We start from the raw sequence: 9,074 nt of genomic DNA on the forward strand, positions 1-9,074 counted from the left end.
CAGGTGTAGCGGTATGTACCCCACCTCCTGTGTGCCTGAAAACCTGCCCACCAACGGTGTCTACACAGTATGACTGGGTGACTGCAGTTTGTTCCATATTTACACACACTCAATCAACCGTTTTGTGTGTTAGCAAATTCGGTTCTGGGGGAGACACACACACACACACACACACACACACACACACACACACACACACACACACGCACACACACGGACTGGAACGAAGCATGTCATTTTCTCTCTTTTTCCCTCTATTTTTCTTAAGAACACACAGAAACGCGCGCGCTCACACAGAGCAAAGACATGCACGCCTTCTCTCTCTCTCTCTCTCCCTCTCTTACACACACACACACACACACACACACACACACACACACACACACAAGGTGACTCTAAAAGCGTTGATACTTGGAAATATTCAATACGTCCTGAAAACCAAACGAAGCGAACAACCAATGTTTTCTACTCCCTGGAGCTAATCACACCTTAGAAGGAACAAGTTTGAACACATACGAAGCGATAAGGCGTTTTGGAAACAAGTGATCATGACAGGACTCCGTGTAAAACTTGTTTTATATCCTGTCAAATCCCTTGCATTCATTTTATTGTGGCAATGTTCAAACTGACTACTGCTAAAACCAATAAAAGCGCACGACCACGATTTTCAACCAAAGCCAGGCACTCCACCACAACTGATATGCAGACACAACTGTTACCAGAGAAGCCCTCAAGTTAAGAAGCTTCAAGTGACATGTTTTTTTCTCCTTTTCAAGTGGCTGGCGTCTCACTTCAAAGAGAACCTCCAAGTACAGTCAGGGTTATTAGAAAGCAATGGACGAGGGAGGAAAGAGTTGTGAAAAAGACCGCTGTTGGAATGGAGGTCTGGTAAAGAGTGTATAAGAGAGAGAGAGAGAGAGAGAGAGACAGAAACACACACACAGATACACACACACACACAGAAGGGGGTCAATAGTGGTGGAATGAATGACAGTTGATCTACTACTACATATCGAATGAGGTGTCTTGGAGATATATCTGTCTGTGCTGACTAAGCCAAAGAAACTTCACAATAGGTCTAAGTGCGTGCGTGCGCGCGTGTATGACAGAGAGAAAGAGAGAGAGAGCCTGTCTGGGGCAGTGTGTCTGACTGATGTATTTGTGCTTTGTGAGATTCAGTCGAATGCATCATAGCAATGTACTTTTTTTTCTAAACTGAGTCATACTATGTGAGTGTGTGTGTTATTCTGTGTACGTAGGTGTGTGTGTGTGCGTGTATGTGTGTATTAGCGTGTCTCGGGCACAGCGGTGTGTCTTGTGGTAGGTATAATGAGCACTATCAAATACCCTACACACATGTGTATACAGGGTTTCTGGTAATATTGAGTTCCTCAGTGAGACAGCAGTGTGTGACCTTTGTCAAGACGGTATCTTCAACACGCACACGGCAATTCACACAGATACAATGACAAACGGACATTCGATCACAACGGTGCGCACACGCAACACACACACACACACACACACACACACACACACACACACACACACACACACGTGTACACTCGACAATAAACGGTGGCACACATTCCTCAATGTCTGGACCAGAAATTGGGTATGCTAGGCATAATAATAATTTGCTTGTACAACCTCCAAACTCCTAAACACACACACACACACACACACACACGTAGTGTTTTGCCAAAGCCCGACAAGTCAACACCAAGGCAACACCAGCTGAAGTGACGCCCTGTGACAGCCGGTAGCAGTGTCTAAGAAGATCGGACCGGCACATTGGCTAACTGTGCCACGGAACTGACTGGGGCAGGGGGCAGTGCAAAGGCTCCCCCCACATGTCGGTTCTGACCCCGGTGCAATTGGATTTCCATTTATTCATTTTATTCATGTATTTATTAATCTATCTATCTATCTATCCATCTATTACTGCTAGTGTGAGACCTTTCTCCTTTTATTTCATCCAGTGTATTCGTGAGGGTGGGCATTTGTGTGTATATATATGTGTGTGTGTGTGTGTGTGTGCGCGCGAGCGCGCGCGCGTGTGTGTGTGTGTATGGCAGTGTGTATGTGCGGGTGTGAGGGTGAAAGAGAGAAAGAGAGTCAGACACAGAGAGAGCAGACACAGAGAGAGCATGATAGCTTATCAAAATTCAGATCACTAGTGCTTATGTGTGTTGTTACTCCTTTCAATAATCTCTTTTATCCCGTGTCTGTGAGCGTGTGTGCGCACGCGCGTGCATTTTCACGTGTGAGGGTGAAAGTGGGAGAGAGAGAGAGAGTCAATAAATTCGGAGTAAAGTGCCTTTCCCAAGAATCAACACCACGCCGAAACAAAGACCTCTGATTTCTGCTACGGGCGCCTCTTGACTTGGTGATCAACAGGTGAAGGGGTAGAAATGATTGTTTCCAATCACATGCTATGTTGGAGGGTTGAAAAAAGAAGAAAGCCCGAGGGAACTGTGGCGTGGGCATCAACGTAACTATGACACCGGTGTCAAGCTGAAGCGGTGACCGACAGTGTGACAAAGGAGACAGGGCAGGCGTTATGTTCAGCAGTGTGGCACAACGTGACAACATAATCAGATACAGGCCTTCTGGCACTCCGCCTGCTTGGGGGGCACCACCTCATTCTGATAGCATCTGCCCTTTGGGGGAGGGGGGTTCTATCCCTCCCTCCCTCCCTTCCTCTGTATAGATCCCCCCTACCCCCCACCTCTTTTTTTTCCTCTCTCTCTCTCTTTCTCTCTCCCATCGTCTGTCTTGGCTGTCTCAGCAAAACGGTTAGCGGGACAATACAGGTGTGTGTGTGTGTGTGTGTGTGTGTGTGTGTGTGTGTGTGTGTGTGTGTGTGTGTGTGTGTGTGTGTGTGTGTGTGTGAGTGCGCGCGCGCACTGCCCAAGTGCTGTTTCGGGCTGTGTATCACAATCGCTCTGGCGACGTTGTAATTTCTGAGGTGGGGTCACAAACAAGTCCACTTATTTATCATATTCACCAGCTTCTTGTTGTTAATGTTGTCGTGACCGTTATCAAAGTGGAAAGAAATAATGGGACCGACAGTTCGGTTGTCTTCTCATATTCTGGTAGTACCCCTATCGATGAAATTAAAAGAAAGAAAGAAAAAAGTGATGGCTTTTTTATTACTTTTATTTTTTTTAGTCTCCGTAATTTCTCTCATGCTCAATTAATTTTGAAAAGAACAGAAAAAGGAAAACGAAAATTTGTTACGTTTTTCAACACAAACTTCATTTATTTCACTCAAAGAAAAGAAAGGAAGAAAAATTAATATTATTCTATTCAAAAATGTTTTATCCATGTTAGAGTTTTTTGTTTGTTTGGTTTGTTTTGTTTTGTTTTAAAGCTGTATTTCACACTTTCGTTTCAATTCCATATTCCAACGCAAAGAAGAGAATAAAAGAAAAGTAAAGAAAAAATCCTTTCATTTTTTTCCATCGTAATTTTCACAGTTCGTGTTCAAATTAATATAAGCATACAGCTTCTTAGACCCACACACAAACAAAAAAAGCTTAATCGCTGTTTCAGGAGATTGTGTTTTCATGCCAGTCCTGTCATTAGGGTGTACGGGTGGAACTGCTTCAGACAAGGGACGCCACTTAAGAAGCACTTTCCTTCGGCTATAGGCCTCGCTGTTCCCCAAACCCCATTGAGTGAACCCTCAGGCCGCTCCTTATGTATACAGTCATTTTCCAGCCGGGACCAGGGGAACTGTTTGTATAACCACAGACCCTTTTGGTTGAAGGATCACTGCTCAATCTGGGATTGATCGTTTTTCCAAACAACACCTTTACGGAGCAAGCAGTCTTTGGTGAGGGCTGGGTGGGAGAGCGCAAGTAAATAATTATAACGGCTGCCACAAAACACCACCCTACTGCTGTTCACACACACACACACACACACACACACACACACAGAGAGATACACACACAGAGACAAAATAATAATTTATTAAAAAAAGAAAGAAAAAAAGATGATACTAAAGCTGGAAGACGTGAGTCATAGCGTTGGGTGGGTGACGTAAGAGAGAACGGATTTCGTCCGTTCTGACGTTTGCTGACGTACGCGGACCGTTTTGTCAGATGGCTCAGATATAATACGGCGGTCTGTTCCAACATGATTTACTGGCGCTGTTGTGCAAACTGCTGAGCGCACTTTTTTGTTGTTCTGTTTTCAAGGGGTGGGGGAAGGTTGCTTTGCATGAGTAACTTGGTGTTGTGATCGAGTCCCCTCCATCTGTCTGTCTGTCTGTCTGTGTGTGTGTGTGTGTGTGTGTGTGTGTGTGTGTGTGTGTGTGTGTGTGTGTGTGTGATCACTGTAGCATACAATAATCAAAAAAGAAAAACTGGCGTCGACACACTCAATCGACCGCACAGTCATTGAAAAGAATAATTGACGTTGACAAACTCAAATCAATACCCGACTTCTACAAGCAATGAATGCCTCTACAATGTTTGTGTGCTCTCAACTGTTTGGTGGCCAGATCACTATCTGTCAGGCCTGTGATCAAGGGATACAGGCAGGAATCAATCAATGTGTGTTGAGAGAGCGGGACAGCGGGGGGTGGAAGAGGGAGGAAGTGGAGGTATTCACGCGCTGTCGTCAATAGCGTCGACACGGTCCACCGGTATTTGTCAAGAAGTCTGTCAGCACTCGGCTCAATAGTCGCTATGGTCAACACGATGATGATGATGATAACGATAATGCAGACTGACTCTAACATCTTGACAGGGAGCTCGTTCGGGTTAAGCAATATAAGTTATACATGTATACATGAATACACATGCTTGACATGTCTTATACAAAACAGGCGTGCACACACACAAACACCCAAAGAAACACGCACGCGCACATACAAATGGCAGAGGTTCAAGAAGTAACATCAGTCAATAAAATGGCAGGAAGAACAGAAAAGGCATGTTTTGAGAGTCATAAACTGAACTCGGAAATCAAGATGAAGAAGAAGATGAAGAAGGAAAAAAAAAAAACCCCACACTAATCTAAACAGCCTTTAAGCATTAATGAAAGGCGGGCAGATAATTACACAAACTCACCGTCTGTTTTGTGTTTTGAAACATAATCAACCAAACGCGTTTGTTAAAATCTAATCTGCCCAAAGCGAGCAATGCTGTCCTGTTTCTATCTTCGGTGAACTGCGGTTTCTAAATGAAACGAAGCCTGCATGCCACAAACCCCCAACACAATCCTATCAGACGTGTCTGTTACACACCGGAACATTATGACAGGCATATCCATTCAATTATCGCGGTTTTATTAGAAGACAGATGACGCGTCTCTCATGCTCCCGACTGGTTTTGACAGAGTAAGTAAGTGGTTGTAATAAAAGACTGGAAAACTGACTGACTCAATGTCTGGCTAAATCAAATCAAATCTTGGCTGACTCAAGGTCGGGTTGTCAGTGTATTATCTCTTGGCTGCTACTGATCAAGCAATCAATCACACAAACCCTCTTCAATCCACGTTTGATAACGTTGGGTCGATCCCCAGTGACAACAGCTAGCCACAGAGGACTATTAGTGTCATGTCATCGTAAGGCCACACACCAAAGCTGTATGCATTCACAAGCATCACTTTACTGTTTCGTTCATAGCGCGCTGGGCACTGTACTTTATTTTTCTTTTCCTTTCTGTCTTTTTTTTTTTTTTTTTTGGTGGGGGGGGGGGGGGAGGGGGGGAGTCAGAGGGGGGGAGGGTGTGTCTCTTGGCGAGTGATGCTGAGTGTGCGAGTGTTGTGCAGTAAACATCGATTTCCTGTACTTGTCCATCAACATCTGGATATTCTCTATCTGCTTTCCCATCCCTCCTTCCTTCTGTCTTCTATACACGCGCGCGCGCGCGCGCGTACGTGCGTGTGTGTGCTCTGTGTGTGTGTGTGTGTGTGTGTGTGTAAGGACGAGTTCTGGTTATTAGCTATGGTCCACAGCCTGCATGATCCATAATTCACCACGTGCGTGTCTCCGATGTTTCGACAGAGCATACTTCCCCTCGCCCCATCCCCCGCCCCCACACCCCTAACAACTGTTTTTTTTTGTTTGAGCAACAACAGAACCCATGTGAAACATGCTCCCGGACATTTCAGTTAATTAATTTCCCTCCCCTCCATCCTCTTCTTTCTCGAATTCCAAACTGTTAATCACTTCATAGTAGATCTTCAACCCGGCTGCTCAACGATGACTTAACAATGTTGTGTTGTACTGCATCCCAGTTTAAACAAAACAAAATAACAACAGTCATAACTAACCATTCTTGGTAACCACCCCTTCGCTTCCCCCCCCACCCCACCCCCGCCACCCCCGTCCCCCCCCTCCCCTCTCTCTCTGTGTCTCTCTCCCTCTCTTACTTTCTCTTAGTACAAGGTGAAAGTGATTAACGCTTTGTTGAAAAGATCGAATCAGAGAGTGAAAAAAAAAAAAAAAAAAGAACACAGAGAGAGAGACAGAGACAGAGACAGAGAGAGAGACAGAGACAGAGAGAAACATTCGTTTATTCACACACCCTCGATCGCCTCTGACCCACGTGGGCCATTTTTCTAGACTGTGACAGAGAGCAAGACCTAGTAGACGACACAACATAAACTCTAAATGATAACAACACACCAACAACTCATCCACACTTTTTCTTCCCTCTGTGTTGAGTGGTGCTCTTCTTGAGGGATGCTCTCGACTAGGAAGCGAGTGTCCGCATCTTCTTCTTCTGCGTTCGTGAGCTGCAACTCCCACGTTCACTCGCATGTACACGAGTGGGCTTTTACGTGTATGACTGTTTTTACCCCGCCATGTAGGCAGCCATAGTGCGCTTTCGGGGGACCGGGGTTTTTGCATCCCTCTCCACTAGAACTTGAGTGGTGGTCTGGGTAGCTAGTCAATGGATCGCGACCATCAATCGAGGTCCCGTGTGCAGCAAGCAATTACCGCACGTAAAAAGAACCCCACAACAACAAAAGGGTTGTTCACGCCGCAAAAATGACGGGGACAAAAACTTTGAAAGTAAAACAAATACTCTTATGGACAGAAAACCGAGGTCCTGAGCGCAGCATGCACTTAGCGCACGTAAAAAGAACCTACGGCAACAAAAGGGTTGTCCCTGGCAAAATGATACTTTGAAGTAAAACAAATACTTTTATAGACAGAAAAAAAATATACAGTACAGTACATGGGACAGTTTTGAAGTTTGGGTGTGTGGGGGGGCAGTAAGGATAATGGGGATGGCCACAAGCGCAGGTGGACATAAGGACACCTGAAAGGCTAAAGTGGTGGCCTTGGCTGTCTATACGTCTTCTAACACACTCCACGAGACGTGGGCTGAACCAGCCGACCCCATGTGGGGTGTCATGGCGAACTGAATCACCCTGCAAAATTTATGGCCACCATCCCTGGGTGTGGGGGAGAAAATCCACACTTCGGAGGTGTGGCACCACTTGTCTTATGTGCGTGTGTGTGAGCGTGCGTGTGTGTGTGTGTGAGTGTGAGTGAGTGTGTGTGTGTGTGTGAGTGTGAGTGTGTGTGTGTGTGTGTGCAGGTATGTGTAGGCATATGCGTGTATATATATATATATATATATATATATATATATATATATATTATGTGTGTGTGTGTGCGTGTGTGTGTAACAGAGACACAACGAGAAGGACACAGAGAAAGGAGCAGTATGTGTGTGTGCGTGTGTGTGTGTGTGTGTGTGCGCGCGCGCGCATTTGTTGCGTGTATGTCTTACGAGTGTGTCTTGCAGAGAGAGGAGGGGTGGGAGTATGGAAATGAATCTGTTGATGAGTTTACTTTTCTTTATTTCAAGTCAGTTCTGTATTTGTGTATCAGTATCTTTTTGTTTTCTCACTCTTGTGTCCAGGGTTTTCGACACGTTTCCTGTTGTGGAGTAGATAATGCGAACCGACTTTAAACGACACCGAATCGTGTACCTGAGTGTGATTCACCCGGTAAAAAGCCTACACCAAACCATTAGGCATATTCTCTTTTTTTCTGGTGCCTTATTCAAACTATTACAAACCCTGTAAACTGTACAGAAGAAATGATTAATTTACACAATAAACGTTACTTATTTCCGATAAACTGAAGTAATGTGACAGATACTTGTCAAGCAAAGCCATGCTGTCTTTGACACTATTTTAGGGCTAAAAGCAAGTCATCAAAACAGGAACACTGTTCGGCAAAGGTTGTATTTGGAACGCCCACCCCCATCCCCTCTCGAAAAGAAAAGAAAGAAGACAGCCTTTCTTACTGAACTTCTAGTCAGTATAGGTCCATTACCTAAGTGATTACACCGACATCAAAAGCTGAAATAACGAAGACGTTTCCAGAAAACCCTACTAGCAGTTTCCCCATTTCTGTCCGATTATGAAGGGTGTCTTAACTCAACACTGTTTTCAAGCCTACCTGAGTACCGCAGTTGATGGCGTTCGTGATGGTGTGTTCTCTCACAATCCCATTCTATCAAATCTTCAAGCAGTGACGACCATTTTTTCAAAACTCTTCTGTGCAAGTTTGAAATCCATGGTTCCTTGATTTGGCAACACAGGACAGAAACACTGCCAGTAACTGTCGTCTGCTGTCCTATTCAGAAAAAAAACAAAGAAAGGGGGTGGCCTCCCCTGTTCTCTGGCGGAGTGCATGAATTAAATCTATGTCGGCTGCTCGAATTGTAATGTGATCTTTCGTGCAACACTATCTGAAACGTTCGGGGTCATCAGTTCAACCCGGTGTTTTGTCGGGTTACTGTTTTGTTTGCTACTACTGTGTACATGTATTACCATCTGCTATGTGCGAGCTCTGTTCTACAGTATTGTGCTAAGACGTGTTACTGTGTAAGAGATTTTGTTTTCTTCCAATGGAAAGAAATTCGGCGTGACATATGTGTGTGTGTGTTGCGTTCTATTACTTTTTTTGTCACAACAGACTTCTCTGTGTGAAATTTTGGCTCCTCTCCCAGGGGACGTGCCGCCAGAGTACAGCGCCACGTTTGTTTTTTCCCCTGTCTGCAAGAGTATAATTATGTTGTATAACCAAAGTG

The 9,074-nt window shown here is 44.9% G+C and overlaps 1 protein-coding gene across 3 annotated transcripts in view; it reads right to left on the reverse strand.

Annotated features, from left to right (window-relative positions):
• Window positions 1–9,074, reverse strand: part of LOC143300987 (tektin-3-like) — a 31,073-nt gene that overhangs the window by 15,828 nt on the left and 6,171 nt on the right. Inside the window, exon 1 of one of the 3 annotated variants that reach the window (XM_076614960.1) lies at window positions 8,441–8,463. The exons of the other annotated variants lie outside the window; for them this stretch is intronic. The gene's annotated coding sequence lies outside the window, so the exon portion shown is untranslated. Of the gene's footprint in view, window positions 1–8,440; window positions 8,464–9,074 lie in introns of those variants that run through there. 3 annotated transcript variants of the gene reach the window in all.

The sequence above is a fragment of the Babylonia areolata genome, chromosome 27, assembly GCF_041734735.1.
Source record: "Babylonia areolata isolate BAREFJ2019XMU chromosome 27, ASM4173473v1, whole genome shotgun sequence".
Classification (NCBI taxonomy): domain Eukaryota; kingdom Metazoa; phylum Mollusca; class Gastropoda; order Neogastropoda; family Buccinidae; genus Babylonia; species Babylonia areolata.